At 33.2% G+C, this 17,176-nt stretch overlaps 1 pseudogene; it reads right to left on the bottom strand.

Moving 5' to 3' along the window:
* Positions 1-11,748: 11,748 nt before the first annotated feature.
* Positions 11,749-11,906, bottom strand: LOC145255949 (U2 spliceosomal RNA; annotated as a pseudogene).
* Positions 11,907-17,176: the final 5,270 nt, after the last annotated feature.

The raw sequence follows: 17,176 nt of genomic DNA, 5'->3' as shown, positions 1-17,176 counted from the left end.
AAGAAACTAATATCCTCAGATGGAAAGGAGTTACAATATGAACAGAATCCTCCATACATGGGTAGATTAGATGAAGTATAGACTTGTGTTTAGTTTAGAGCGATAAAGCAGAAGCAGAAAGAGTAGTGAATCTAAAACATGCACGAGTTTTATTTTAAGATAAACACTATCCGCAAGTATTTGACGTAGTAAACAGACACGCCTAGGTACGTCTATCCCTGCTATTGTATAAAAGTCATTTTGTGTGTGTTAGTTCCGAATCTGCAGAGCGATTTTCTTGCAAATTCCACACGTAAGTAATTTATGTCTTGCGGCGTTCTTAGATATGTTGTGTTCAGAAATCTGATCCTAAAACTACTTAGTTTTCTTATAGATAAGAAAAGAAGAATTTCAGCGGGGAAATATTTTACGTTACATAGGCAAGGGAGATAATAAAAGTATAGCAAATGCTTTCTTCTCACAATAATCTGAATCATTCACATCTGGAGATATAGCTGAGTGGTAGGAAATTCGACTGCACACACACACACACACACACACACACACACACATATATATATTTATATTCTTTTCTTCTTCCTTGCCATGTTGTTAAAAAGGAAAAGAAAAAGAAACAACACACTGAAGATGGAGTATACCTCTGAAATATATTTGTTATAAATTTCAAACAAGTAAGATATTTGTTTATTTTCCAAATATTACATAGTATTGTGCTTTCAAGCGCACTTGATGCGTATTTTATTTTATTCAAATTAAAATAATGTTTTCAATTCTTTCATTCTTTGAAACTCATATGAACTCTCATTCTTTGCCGTTATTCTCGCATTGCCCACGCACAGTTCAAACATTTCAAAATACCACCGTTAGAAACAACACGCGGCTCTTCACAGTCTTCTATCTCCACGTCACTGCTTAATGACCATTCGGTGTAAGAATATGTATCCTGTTGAGATGATCTCCGGTTACATACGAACTACATACTTATATAAGGCCGTCAACACTACCTACGAGCAAGGGTTTTTATTCAAGTTTTCTAACTGTTCGGCGCTTTGTCTCTGACGGGAACGTTTTCTAACGTGGATTATTGTTGTCCTCTGCCTTTTTTTTTCTTTTCTTATCTGCGTAAGTCTATTCGGAGGCGGGGGTTCAAATACCACTGCTGCCACCACGTGTGTGGCTTTAAGGTGCCTCTTCTGGGAAAGGCAGAGGACAACAATAATCCACGTGAGAAAACGACTCGTGAGAGACAAAGCGCCAAATAGTTGGTAGACTTGAATAATAAAAAAAACCTGCTCGTAGGTAGTGTTGACGGCCTTATATAAGTATGTAGTTCGTATGTAACCAGAGAGCACTTCAACAGGATACATATTCCTACGCCAAATGGTCACTAAGCAGTGATGCCAGATTAACAACATAGCAAGGAAGAAGAAAAGAAAAAAAAGAAAAAAAGAAACAACACAGTCAAGATGGAGGATACCTCTGAAATATATTTGTGATAAAGTTCAAACAAGTTAAATATTTGTTTATTTACCTAATATTACGCTGTATTATTTCACTTTCAAGCGTACTTGATGCATATTTTATTTCATATATATATATATATATATATATATATATATACTAGCAATCGGTGCCCGGCGTTGCCCAGGTGTTTTGAGGTTAATGCTGAGAAAAAAAAACGGTCAATCTTTTAAACTTTGACCCCTATTATGACTTCTTAACATTTATTGTTTAGGGATCAAGTAAAGGTAATAAGTGAGATCCATGTCCAAGGAATCTATATCTAAAATATCACGTGTTTAGACCCAAAATTTTAGGAGGAGTTTGGTAGAGTTCTCAAAGGTCAAATCGTTTGATAGCGAGGCCAAATTTCGCGAATTTGGCCTTTTTTTAAAGCAGTTTGGCCTTCAAAATTTCTGTTTGGCCTTTTTCTTCACCGATGAAATCTGGGGACGCAACGGGAATTTTCGGCTAAAAAATGTTGTTACTATGCACATCTATGTATTGAAATACAATTTGTGGCAAAATTTCAGGAAAAACTAATGGATGGTTCTCTCGCAATAGTCCGGACAATTCGCTAAATTATCTCGTCAAAACCTTAAATCTCGAATTTTTGTGCATTTTTTTTTTGGGGGGGCTGGGCTAATTTGGCATAATAGTGTCCATTTAATAGTATTATCTTGAAAAAATAAAAAAATAAGGAAAATTACCAAAAAAAACAAACAAGAACAACAAAGGTGTGCCGTATTTTTAAAAGTTTTATTGCGTTGTTTTTATTTGCTTTTTTTATTTCATCGGTGAAGAAAAAGGCCAAACAGAAATTTGAAGGCCAAACTGCTTTAAAAAAAGGCCAAATTCGCGAAATTTGGCCTCGCTTAAAAAAAAAGGGGGAAATCCCCCTATTTGAACTTTCTGTTTAATTAATAATGACTCGCTTGTAGCGTTGATTTTTTTCTTTTTTCGCTATAAAAAAATAAATACTTGATGAAATTACGTGATTTTTTCTGTAGGAAAACTTTATCCCATGACGAGTACGTACAATATATATATTTTTTTTTTAAATATTTCCATTTTTTAATGTCAATGGAAAACTGCACAAGTACCCAAACCCGAAATGTAAAGACCACGAGTGAAGGAGCTTTTTTTTTTTTTTGGTTTAGTTTCATAATGACGGCCGTGATGTCGGAGGTTCGATTGTTAGATTGTAAGTTAGTTTCGTATTTTTTTAAGTTGTAAATCGCAAGTTAGAAAAAAATTAAACCCTTCTAAGATGGACAATAAATAAGACCAAAATATTTTATGGTAAAGTTAAGAGCGTAAGAACTATACTTTTTTAGGAGATGTGATTATTGGATTAACCAATCAGAAATCGTCTGTGGCACACACATCTCTGTTTTTATATATATATATATATATATATATATATATATATATATATATATATATATATATATATATATATATATGTACTAGGTTGACGCCTGGCGTTGCCTGGGCGCATACAGACACAAAAACACACACACACACATATATATATATATGTATATATATACATGTGTGTGTGTGTGTGTGTGTAAAATAAGATGTTTGCTTGCAGCATTGTGTTGAATACGTATGTAGAAGAGATTTAGAAGGTTATCACGATTCGAGGAATGGAATGTAGTCGGTGTTTAGGAAGAAAGACGAAAACAAGTGACCATTTGCAAATCGATAAGTATGTATGTATATATATATATATATATATATATTTATATTATATATATATATTTAATTATTATAGTAAATATATATATATATACATATATATATATTTATTTATTCATATTATATATATATATATATTTAATTATTATAGTAAATATATATATATATATATTTATTTATTTATATTATATATATATATATATAATTATTATAGTAAATATATATATATATATACATCTGTATGTATATATATATATTTATTTATATATTTATATTATATATATATATATTTAATTATTATAATAAATATATATATACATATATATATATATATTTAAATCGTGTTAAGTATAAATGTCTTACTTTAAGAGGTCTATTGTATGTGACAATTTCCATAATATATTTCGTGATAATCCCTTTTTCAAATAGTGAACGCAACGAATCGCTTCAAAGCATGTTGTATGGAAGATCGAAAACAAATGAATTAAATAGCTGTACGGGGTACCGCAGCAATTATATATGTATAACGTGTTTTGAATGATCGACACTATTTTGTCGGTGTTAGATTTTACTTACTGCTTTTTTTCTTATTTCCTTTTTGATTTTATCAAAGAATTTCTTCTTGAAATCCTCAATCTATTTTCTTTCCTTCTCTCGTGTTAATCCTATTTTCTAATTTTAATATATTTTAATATACATTTTCTCCCCCTTATCCACTCTCCTCCTTTCTTTCTCTCGTTTTTCTCTCAATCTCACCTCTCTATCTATTATTCCAACTCTTGTTTTTTTAATATCAAAAATCCTTTTCTTACAATTTATTTTGGCTTAAATTGTCTGATGACACAGGCTTGATAATTTGTTTATCCCGTCTATAGAAACAATCTTCTAATGATTTAAGCAAATACTCCGGAAGTTGAAATAATTAAACCGTATTTAGCTCTACCAACGTATCGAGCACATTTCCCTGTCCTTTTCTACCAAATATACATCTTAATATATATATACTAGCAGACGTACGCGTCGTTGACTGGGTTCAAAAACAACCTACAGAAAATGGACGGTAATTGATGAAAGTATGATAGGTTATGAAAAAGAGGGGGTTGTAAAGAGATAGGTTTTGATACTCAAAATTTTACCCTAAGCAAAATATGATGAAAGTAAAGATACTTTTCGCGAAAATATATTTTTATAACAACTTTGTTTCCATTCTTATGTTTTCTTACAAAGAGAAAATGTTATATATATATATATATATATATATATATATATATATATATAAATATACAAGAAATAAATGTTACCATAGTCAATAAAAGTTACTTATATGGTAGAAAAGTTCATTGGTTTGTATAAATATGAATAAGAAGAAAATGCCGCCATTTTCAAGCAGAACAGCTTCGTTTCGGTGTTCCAGTATTGAACTGTGAAGTATTGCGCCGTCGGATTCAGGGTTGTACTATTGTAATGTAAAGAATACGCAGAAAGGGTTGTAATCAACTGAATTCCGTCTAGTACACTGACAAAAAAGCTTAAACAGATATATATATATAAAAATAAAAAGGTTATGTAAATGTTTTTAAAAAGCAGGATTGTTTTCTTTCTTTTGACACGATAACAAGTAACGTTCTTATTTTTACTTATCTATCTATTTATCTATTTTCGAAAGAGTGCCACGTGCAAGTGGAGAAGGAAAAAAAGAGTTATGCAAAATTTATCTCGAGAATTGTTTAAAGTTCCGACTTTTTTTTTTTTTTGGCTTTCACTTTAATAAGAACGTGAATTTATGAGGTGAATTTATTCGACACAATATGATTCAACTCAAAAAAATAAATAAAAGCTAACGTGAATTAAGATTAAAGTTAAGGTGTTATTGTGGACCCTCACCCCTTTTAAAAAAACCTTGTTAAACTCTGTTACATATTTACATTCTATGGAGGTCAGGCACGAACAAACACCCAATAATTTTATTATACTATATTTCTTTAAACTGAAACATAATTATCAAATTATACTTACGCTAATAGATATGAAATATCTGTGTTAAGGTTTGTGCCATATTTCCATGGTGTACAGGTGCGAAGCAGACCCCACCATTTTTATGAACCACCGTTCTGCCAGATCAAACATACCCATTCCTGATCCTCGATACATTTTCTATCATTATTTGTAATCAGTTTTTTAAAATAGTCAACCATATAGGAGCCTATTCGTGACTAGACACACACACACACACACACACACACACACACACAGACGTTCAGCTTTATATTATAAACTAGCAAATATACGCGTCGTTGTTTGTGTTCAAAAACAGCCTACAGAAAATGGACTCTTATTTATGAAAGTATGATAGGTTATGAAAAGGAAGGGTTGTAATGAGATAGCTTCGAAGTTGGGGTTATCAAAACCAAAGCAAAATATGATGAAAGTAAAAATAAATAAACCCCATAATTTATTATACTATACCTGTTAACACTGAAACACTTATCACAATATTCTGTGGGTCTATATTAAAAAACCTTGTTAAACTTTGTGACATATTTCCATTCTATGGAGCTCAGGCGCGAACGAACACCCCATAATTTTATTATACCATATTTCTTCAAACTGAAACATAATTATCAAAATATACTTACGCAGATAGATATGAAAAGTCTTTATTAAAGTTTGTGCCTGTTTCCATTCTATGGAGGCCAGGCGCAAACGCAGACCACAGAATTATATTATACCATCCCTATTTAAGTTAAAACATACTTACCAAAGTGCATCTATATCAAAAACACTTGTAAACGTTTTTTTTTTAATTTTAATTTTTTTCCATACTTTGTGAACCAGACGCGAACGCAGACCCACCTATTTTAATGAACCACTGTTCTGCCAGATCAAACATATCAATTCCTGTGTCTCACACACAGACGTTCAGCTTTATATTATACTAGCGAGGGGTACCCGAATGTGGGGGGGGGTTAAAAAAAGGTAAGTATGAGGATCGAACCCGAATCGTTGATGCAAAGTTGTAAATTAAAGTGTGAAAAAAAACGAACGACGTTAACCATTGCCCCACCGCGAGATGCTAACGGAAACACGTTTGAATCTATTTAATCACTTGGATTTAGCAGGTGCCCGTTTTAATGAGTTAATGAGGTGAAGTTTGACTGCGGGATAGTATTCATTTACTGCTGAACGCTTTTTCCCCCTCCCCCAAGATGTTATAGGAAAAAGACTAACCCACATGCGGCGCGCGACAAATATTGAATATTTATCTTCCCGAAATCGAGCAAATTATATAGACAGGCGAGCTTCGTTGTTAACTGTGAGATATTACGATTTATATGTGATATAAAAAGTTTTAAAAAGTTGTGAAGCGAGCGACGGCTTCTCTGAAAAAAAGCCTTTTGTTAACATACAGAAAAAGCGAACACACATACATACATACATACATTTTCGCTTATATATATATATATATACATATATATATATATATATATATTATATATATATATATATATATATATACATAATTTTGTTTAGTAAAATATTATTGAGAATGTTCTTTCGCTTTGTAATTGGTTTTCATTCGAAATATAAAACAAAAATGCCAAACAAATCTTGGCCTTCGGGCCAGTAGCAAAGTGTAGTGTCACTTTTCACTCTACCCTTTGTGTTTCGATTGATGAAGAATTCTCGGTTAATGGAGAATTTTTGTCTAATACATTTCTTAAATTTTTCTTACTAACCAGAGTGCTACTTTTGGGGAAGCTGGTTTCCCCTCACATTAAAATCCAGTCCTGTGTCTTACTGTGCCCTCGTTGGGAAGCAAATAAAAAAAAATATGGCGACCTGCAGTCCTCGTCAGGATATTGACAGAAACTGTTCATTTATTTTAGCCATATTTCTCATTTCGCGTTGACATTCGAAACGACTAATCTTTTTAAATCTTTCTGAATTCTGACAAGTTGTTGAAATTTGAAACATGTTTTTTAAATCTATTCAAAGTGGACATTTATGCGAAAAAAACTTTAAGTATAAAATGTAAATAAAACGTAAATTGTGTCCGGAGAACGGATTAGTTCGCGTGAGAAATGCTTATGGTGATTGTGTCATTTTCCATTGCAATTATTGTTGTTTTTTTATTATTATTATTATTATTATTATTATTATTATTATTATTATTATTATTATTATTATTATTATTATTCCATTAACTTCACCGGTTTGTGATGTTTTACATCGGTTTTCCCCTCCTCAGGAGCGGGCTTTTACACCAAAGCTAGTTAGGAAAGTGAGGAAGAGTCAATTAGATGGAAAGCACTTGGTATAGGATGTTTGATGAGCCAAGCAGAACTGACTTCTGAAGTAAGATGATGTTGTATCTGATTCCCACGGAGTTTAGCTGTTTCATAGTTCCATCAGGAATTGATCCAATTGGCACGATGGAAGTTTTCTCATCCCACAATCTAGCAATCTTCACCCCGAGTTTCTGATAGTTCCTTAGTTTTTCATTCTTTTTACCTGTTATATTGATGTCATTTGGGCAAGCAACATCAATAATTTAGCATGCACTGTTTTTGTTTTTGTTTTTTGTTTTTTGATACACTATCCGGTTTTCTGCGAGTTATCTCTCCGTCACAATGAATTATGAAATCCCAGAGAATCTTAACGTCTTCATTTTCTATTATCTCTTCTGGGTGATATTGGTACCATTTATTCGTCACTTAGATTCCAAAATTTTGGCACAAACTCCAGTTCAGATTTATACAAACTTTATCATGGCGACATTTGTACTCTTTTTGAGCAAGTAAAGAACACATACACACAATTTGTGACACTGTTTCAAGAGATATAGCACACACCCGGCTAATATCAGAACAGTACTTCCCATAGATGTTATCTATTATTGCATTTGTATTTAGTGCCTGATGCTGAGCAGCAAATACCGTTCTGCTTATCTTCCAATGAATCTATCTACCTCTTTCGCCATTGCTGCTAGTAGCACTTCATGACTGTTGGCCAATTATTGGTAAACACTTCTATACATTTCCCCGACACATTCTTCAATCGCAATCAAACGTCTTCTTCCTTTTCCCCTTGGGATATACAGTCTGAGTACATTAGAATCTGGACAAAATGTTTCAAACTTGCCTAACAGTGTCCGTGTGTCTCTATCTTTTTATTTCTTCCTGTGTCCATCCTACAAAAGCTGCACTATATCGAGTTAGAGCAACCACACATGACTTGATACTTTATTATTATTATTATTATTATTATTATTATTATTATTATTATTATTATTATTATTATTCCCTTATTATCGGGTTTGAAACCGACGGTACCAATGACTTATCTCATCTAAAGCTTTCTGTAACCAACCAGCTGATCGTTTGATAAATTTATTCAGATGTGTGTATATATATATATATATATATATATATATATATATATAGAGAGAGAGAGAGAGAGAGAGAGAGAGATGGTAATTTATAAAAACTGAAGAAAGTACTCAATACTGTTGTAGAGCAAATATGCGTTTTATTTTTTATTACGTATCTTTCTGTTAAGTTATATATTGTTTCGGCTACACGGCCGTTTTTTTTGGCCGTTTGTAGCGTCCTCAGACTTTCACAGAAATGTTCGCTATTTTGGGATGAAAGAGTGGAAGAGTGAATGAGGTCAGGTGGGGGGGGGCTCCTCGCAAACCCCCCTGACCTCATTCACTCTTCCACTCTTTCATCCCAAAGTAGCGAACATTTCTGTAAAAGTCTGAGGACGCTACAGACGGCCAAAACAACGGCCGTGTAGCCGAAACAATAATGTAACTTAACAGAAAGATACGGTAATAAAAAATGAAACGTATATATATATATATATATATATATATATATATATATATGATTCTTCCGTAAAGATTTCTCATGGCTTAAACAAGTTTGTGTGTGTTTTTTAATGTAGTGTAAAAATGATTGAATTATATCGAGCTACCGAGATAGAAAGCGGCCAGTGAATCTATAGCATGACGTCATTATCAAAGCGAGATATAGTAAAGCGTCTCTATCAATAGCCGTTTCGTCTACAGAGTTTTTAGTTTGTGGTCCAACATGGTTTATTCTTGTGTTGTCCTAAATTGTCGGGGAAATTATCCAAAAGGCCCCAAAGTACAAGTCTCTATTTGGATACGTGCCATTAGAGGGGAACATTTTATTCCAACCAAATATAGAAACGTAATAACGTTATTTCATTAATTAAACACGTATTTAACTAGAACTCTATTCAAGTACTTTCATAACGTTTTACAAGATGGTTAGTATAAATTAAAGAAACACTACTATTTATTGATAATACAGCAAATATTATGTTGATATTTTTAACTGTTTATTTTCTTATGAGGGTAAAATGTCTATCAGGAAAGTTGAAAATTTCATTTAATTTGTTTTAGTTTTTAAAATTATAAACAAATAATTGTTCATGAGAAGCTTTCTCTTAATAATAAATAAATCCTTTCATTGTGTATGTCCACATATTTTAAAATTATATGTATTTTTCGAAAGAGAAGTCATGTGTTGAAAATTAAAATATAGAACACGAGGTCGTCGTTAAATTTAGCTGTGAACGTCATACTTTAAACTTGATTCCTTTTAGAATTCTAAACAAATAATTGTTTACATGAGAATGTTTTTCAAAGTGTTCTCTTCATAATAAATAAAACGAGTATTGAGCATGTTCACATATTTGAAAGTTACATATAGTTTTCGGAAGAGACGTCATGTTGGAAAATGAGAATATGGAACATGAGACGTCATGTTTGAAAAATGAGAATATGGAACATGAGACGTCATGTTTTAAAAATGAGAATATGGAACCCGTGGTCGTCGGAAAAGATGTTTTAGCCGTATACGTTGGAATATATTTAAATATGTTAAAATTGTGTTTGTTCGTGTGTTACAACTTTTAAGCGTTAAATAATTTACGTTACTAAAAAAACATAATTGTCGAAGAGCTACTCCATTTTTTGGAAGAAAGTTAAAGAAATTAATTTTTAATTAAATGTTCCAGATGAATAAAAAAAAATGAAGTGGACATGAAATTTTAGTTAATAGAACAAGAAAGGCACACAAAACGGGTCTTTTTTTCATAAAGTCCAACAAAACACAGACATGGTGGAAAATAACAACAAATATAAAAAAATAAATGTTCCTATTAACTTGCCTCCCCAGGAGGGCAGAGTTAGATACAAGATTGGTTTTTAATGTAGGAAGATCTAGCTCTCCAAAAAGGGGAACTCTGGATAGGAACAAAAATAAAATAAAAATTGTCTCAGTGATGAACGTTTTTTCCTCCCCTGACCGAGGACAGAAAAAAATGAAGTGTAGCATCAGAACAGATACTACACTATCATCCTGTCCCGAAGATAAATGTTACCAAAGACAAGATAAATTATTATTCTTCCATTTGTGTTTTAACTTACATTTTTCTTTACTTCCACATAAAAAGTGGTGTCAAGTATATTAGAATAAAAAACATTGCGATCTCCTTACGGTCATATAGAGCCTTTATAATCGCTCAAAAATCCAAAATTAAAGAAAATTAAGAAATTTTAGTTTTAAAAAATGGAGGATCACCACAGACCCTTTTTTAGGGGGGAGGGGTTCTGGCAGTATCTTCCACCCTCAAAAAAATCCTTGAAAATTACCACTATAACAGATTTCCTGAGGTACTAGAAAAAGGACATAACTTTTAAAATTACCAGGAATCAGGATATGAAAAAGTTATAGTTTCACAAAGAGGGGGATCACTTTTCTATATCAATTTAACGTAAAATAAGCACCCATGTAATGTTTTGGCAGATGCTAATCTTTTTCCTGTTGACTCATGTGACGATGGTCACGGTATTGAAAAAATAGGAAAAATGATTATCTGCTGTTCTTCAAATTTTATTTTAAACAACTTTTGTATTAAGGAAAACGATAGTATTAACAAATAAATTAATAAGAAAAAGAAAATTTCAACTAAATTGTATTATTTGCAGTATTCTAACTATTGTACTCGCCTTGCATGCTTATGTCATAACGAGTAGGCTGTTGTAACCTTCGACCTTCATCAGGAACAGATTCCCGAGTTTGAGAAAATACACCTGATAGAGGCTAGAAGTAAATCGGTCGAAATGTTGTGAAATAAACACACAAGATGAGAACATTAGTCCGAATAACACAAATTATTAATCCTCATCTCAAAAGTTACCAGAGATAATCCTCAACCCATGTGGTTTTTCTCTAAATTAAATTAAAAAATATTTCTTCACTAATGACGTTTTATTGTTATTTTTATTTAAATTATTTGTTTGATTTTAATTTAATCATTTCAATTTTTTGTATTTTATCCTTTGTTTTCATTATTAAAATGATTTACCGTTTATTTTCACTTTAAAAATTACTCATCGTTTGTGTTTAATGTTTTTTTAATTGTTTGTTCCCCAAATTCATGATTCAGTTTTATCAGTAGTAGATTGTCCCTATTTACAATGCCCCCCCACGGGACAGAGTTAGACACCAGGGTTGTTTTTTTAACGTGGAGGAAAGGTACACAAATAAAAATTGTCTCAGTCGTGAAGGAGTTCTCCTCCACTGAAAAAGAACGAGAAATGGAAGTGCCGCATCTGAAGAACAGATATTACACTTTGATCTTGGCCAAAAGGCCAAGATTGCTTTAAAATTACGTAATTTACATAGATAATATTTATATTTTATATTGAATAAAGTTCATTTTCAGTATTAATCGAACTATGTGCCTTTCTTTTCTTTTCAAATATGTTTCAATGCTCTTTTTCAATAGACTCTCATATAGTCTGATAGTCTGATAGTCTGACAAATCTTACCTACATTGCCTGCAGACATTTTTCAGTTAACCGGCCTTCTTATTCCTCTCGGTGGCCTCGATTATATACCTCCAAATTGGAACAATTTATATCGTATACATAGTGACTAATGTAAGGCGTTCGAATATCGCGATCGGTGCGCCTGGTGTTTCTAGTCACATAGATGCCCCTTGAAAAATCGATCCTTCTCAGAAATAATTATATATACACATAAATAAGTCAATAGACACTTCACATAAATACGACATACAAGTTTAAACTTTCGGCTTATTTTGTCGACGGTCAGCATTTAATTATTTAATTCATTACACCGCCCATCTTTCAGCAACATATTTTCCGCAGAGAGATATCGAAATTCGCATCTCAAAAGCATGGGTTGCATTGGATAAGTTCCGTCCAGTGTGGACTTCAAGGCTAACTTACAAACTGAAAAGGCAGTTCTTCAAGGCAGTGGTAGAGTCTGTCCTTGTTTACGGTGCTACAGCCTGGACACTCAGCAAAAACATTTGAAAGAAAACTAAACGGCACATACACCCGTATGCTACGAACGGTATTAAATATATATTGGCAAAATTATCCCACGAAGCAGCAACTTTATGGCAACCTACCTGCCATATCTAATATCATCAGGGAGAGACGCCTACAAATTGCCGGTCACTGTCTGAGGAGCAAGCATGAATTCGTGAGTAATGTATTGCTATGGACTCCATGACACGGACGCGCAAGCAAAAGACGACCTAGATCAGCGTACATGCAGCAAAAAGCACTCGACGCCAACTGTGAACCTGAAGATCTGAAGCAGCTGATGGAAGACAGGAAATTCTTGAGAGGAAGAATCACATTGGTCCGGGCAAGGAGCCCGTCATAATGATGATGATGATGATGATGATGATGATGATGATGATGATGATGATGATGATGATGATCTTTCAGTATTTAATTTTTTAATTGTTTACTGCGCCCATCTTTCGACTCAATCATCCTCTAAAAAATATGCAAGATGTTTAAATATACTCCTTTATGGCATACGCCTCATAAAACTTAGTAATAATCCTACCCTAACATGTACGTATTTCTATTGACTCGTTAATACATAACTTTCATCATCATTATTAGCCTTACATAGAATAATGAATTCTATAGCAAGTGTCTTATAATTTCTTTAAGACCTTTTTAATAAGATGCTAGTTTAATTGTTGTTTAATTAGTACCTGGCCTTTTACTGGCCGTGATATGGTTATTATATCTGGATGTGTACGACTCTTTGTAGAATCGATATATGAGTATGATTTCTTACCTACGGAAACATTAGACTTATATAGAATACTATTAGCATGAAATTCAACTTTTAATGATCATCCATCTTTTAGCCTAAAATTACATTTTCTCTTTAAAACCGTCATTTTTGTTTATTCATATCGCCTTTAGTTATTTAAGTTTATTTAAGTAAATACTATTGTATTTAAATGTTTATCACGGTTTAATAAAATGTTATGTAATCTATCCCAGGTTATGCCCGCATATTGAAGCACCTGGATGGGTCAATCAGGTACGTGTGAGAGAGAACGTTGGGAGCAAGAATGCAAGCAAGCAAGCAAGAAAGAAAGAAAGAAAGAAAGGCAAGTTAGCCAACAAAAGAAAAATGCGGAACTGACAAGACTCAGAAAGAATAAAAGATAACATTCAATTAAAAGAAACCAGTCGTTTGTTCATTTCAAGGCCTGAAGAGTCAACACCGAAATAAGTCAGAAACTGATGTATATCGAATGAATTGCTTCTAATACACATATTAAATTAGACAATAAGACATTATGACAACGGCTAAATACAGATACTCACATGGGCAGCCGATCACGGCTGCGCACATATACATAGATACAGACAAAAAGACACTCGCAGCCACAGGTATATCATATATCTGTCTATATATACTACTAGCATGGGTGTCCGGCGTTGCCCGGGTATTTGGAGCTGTATGTTAAGCAAAAAAAAAAAAAAAAGAGCGGTCGATTTTTTTAACATTGGTCCCTATTATGGCCCCTATAAATTTCATGTTTTGGTCTCAAATCAAATTATTAAGTTAGATCCATGTCCAAGGAACCTATATCTAAACTTTCAAGTGTTTAGACCCAAAATTGTCGGAGGAGTTTGGTAGAGTTCTCAAAGGTCAAATCGTTGATCTTTGACTCCTTAATCGCCAAATTTCTGGCCACAAAACGGATCACATCGATTTTTCCAAATCTCAGTACCCTGTATATCAAATTTTGAGTCTGTAGACTAAAAATTGACAGAGTTATTTCGTAGGAAATGTACACAGACACACACAAACAGACACTTTCACTTTTATAGATATAATAGATAATAGATATACTATATGTACTATATATCTATCTATATATATCTATAAAAGTGAACGTGTCTGTGTGTGTGTCTGTGTACATTTCCCTACGCAATAACTCTGTCAATTTTCAGTCTACAGACTCGAAATTTGATATACAGGGTACTGAGATTTGGGAAAATCTTTGTAATCCATTTTCGGACAGAAATTTGGATGTTAAGAGGTCAAAGTACAACGATTTGACCTTTGAGAACTCTACCAAACTTCTTCGTTACTTTTGAGTATAAGCAATTGACATTTAAGATATAGGTTCCTTGGACCTGAATCTAACTTAATAACATGATTTGAGCCCAAAAAAATAAATATTAAGGGGTCATAATGGGGATCAAAGTTAAAAAGTTGATCTCTGACGTCACTACGAAATTGCTCAAGACAATTCTAATCATTTGAAATTGTTACATAAAGTGTATTCAGAGGGAGGGCAAGATTTTAATCGGTTTGGATAAAAAATTTGAGCTATCAATATATAAATGTATGTATGTATGTTTGCATGTCTGCCTAAAACTTTCGACAGAAGCGACGGATGTTCACGAGATCAGTACTGTTTGAAGCTCGACTCTTCAGACGAAAAATACCGAAAAATTGGCTAAAAACATTAATTTCTTCACCCTCAACTGGGCACTTTTCTACAGGGGGGGTTGCTTTTTTCACTGATATTTTCGAAAGTCATCTCTCCTTCTCGATTGTCTAGCCTTAATTTAAACCTACGTCACTTCCAGTGTTGAGGTGGTCGTAACAGCAAGGACGTCACGTTTTTCCCCGTTCTTTTCCTTCTTCGCGGTTCGGGTTTGAGCCTGCCTTCCTACTACTACTTTTGTTTTTTTGCTCAACATACACCTCCAAACACCTGGGCAACTAGTATATATATATATATATATATATATATATATATATATATATATATATATATATATATATACTTCGTACACACTCATATATATAAAGTTAGCACTCTGGTTTCAGCCAGATTACCGAAGTTAAGCAACATTGAGCCGAGTTTATACCGGAGGGTAACAATTTGGGAATAGTTGGTGCTTATAGGTTGGTGGGACAGTCAAGGAAAAGAGTACCGCACATCCTTCCCTCTGCTAGTCTGTCGAAGACCCCTGGGCAAGGTCGAGTACCAAGCTCACCCCCCCCCCCCACATCAGTGTAACTTGAGATCATGGAATTCAGATTACTGATGTAAATGGAAGCAATCGGAATAATTCTGTTCGTCGTTTCGCATCTTGTTGTGCTGGTTAGAAGATTTATTTCAGTACAATGGTCAGAACAATCGACCAGTATGGGTACTGCTCGGACAGAAAATAACTGCAATAATACTGTCCTTACGACTGCAAAAAATGTGGAAATACATCAAAACACGAGAGAGAAAAGCGTAAACGAGGTTGTGAATGATGAGCAACAATGAATTCACGAATGCCTCGAGAAATAGAGATGGATGGAGAGCGATGGTCGTCAATGCCTTAACCAGCTTGCTTAACATTTCATTCTCCTCAGAAATGTAAGAACGCATCGTTACTAATTCATCGTTGTTGGAGAGAAAGAAAATATTTCTTAGTCTGCAACTTCCTTAAACGCAAAACATTAACCTAAAAGAAAGTTTGAAACCAAAGTTTTCCTAACAACTTTTCCTCCATTTTTCATCTGTCAGAAAAGACAGACACACCGATATGACAATCAGAAAAGACAGACACACTGATATGCAGTTCCATGCATAAAATTAATGATCTCTCAGAAACTGCACGAGCGCCACTGGGAAGATGACATGTCAAACTGTGGGAGGTATTATACTGTCTATTAATATTCTGATTTTATTATTTATGGATTTATTTTTTTTACAGTTACATACTAATATCAACAAAATATCTATTTCTCAAGGCAACTCCTCTAGCATGTTGAAATTTCCGTATATTTATACAGATTCGTTTCGTTATGCAGAAACAAATGGGTATTTTTCATGTCAATACCGTCTCCATTCGTGCGTACACTCTTCAGAAAAATTAGAAATTATTTGTTTAGATAGAAAACAAGCACGACAATATCATGCTGCAATGTTCTATCAACTGGTCTCTTCTTGCAGTATTTTATTGGCATGCAAAGAATTTCTAATTTTGCTAAAAGCGTATATGTCCCAATTGATATAATAATAATTGTTGTTTTTTTCTGCATAACGAAAGGGATTTTTTAAAATGTATCAAAATATGTTGGAGAAGCTGTTTATCATGAAAAATAAACATTTGGATCGTGGAAGGTAAGGACACTGTTATTCTTTTATATATGCTCTGTTTTTGTATGCAAAATACACTGAGCTTCTACATAAAAAGGATTAGTATACGCAAAGAGTTAAATATAATTAAAAAACATATTTAATCAAAACAACATATATGTGTCTATGTGTATGTAAGATGGAGAAAACAATATAAGCAGCAGGGATAATAAAGTATGGCAGACATTCCAATAGCACGGATGTAATTAATAATGTGCAACCTTATCGCCGAGGGAAAAGGAGCTCCAGATCAATTTCAAACGTGAAACCGAAATTTTCAACGAAGAAACCGAAATACCTCGCAAGTATCGCAGTTTCGCGATTCACTTTTAAAGCAATAGCGAAAACGAATCTCCTGTACCGGGAGGTAAACGCAATCGGAGGTTAACCTAAGATGTCCGTCGGAAATAATTCAATTTACTTGTTGTGAACAATA

Source organism: Euprymna scolopes, chromosome 31, assembly GCF_053919585.1.
Source record: "Euprymna scolopes isolate OS-2025 chromosome 31, ASM5391958v1, whole genome shotgun sequence".
NCBI lineage: Eukaryota > Metazoa > Mollusca > Cephalopoda > Sepiida > Sepiolidae > Euprymna > Euprymna scolopes.
The sequence above is the reverse complement of the archived record's forward strand: the minus strand, read 5'-3'. Positions and strand labels throughout refer to the sequence as shown.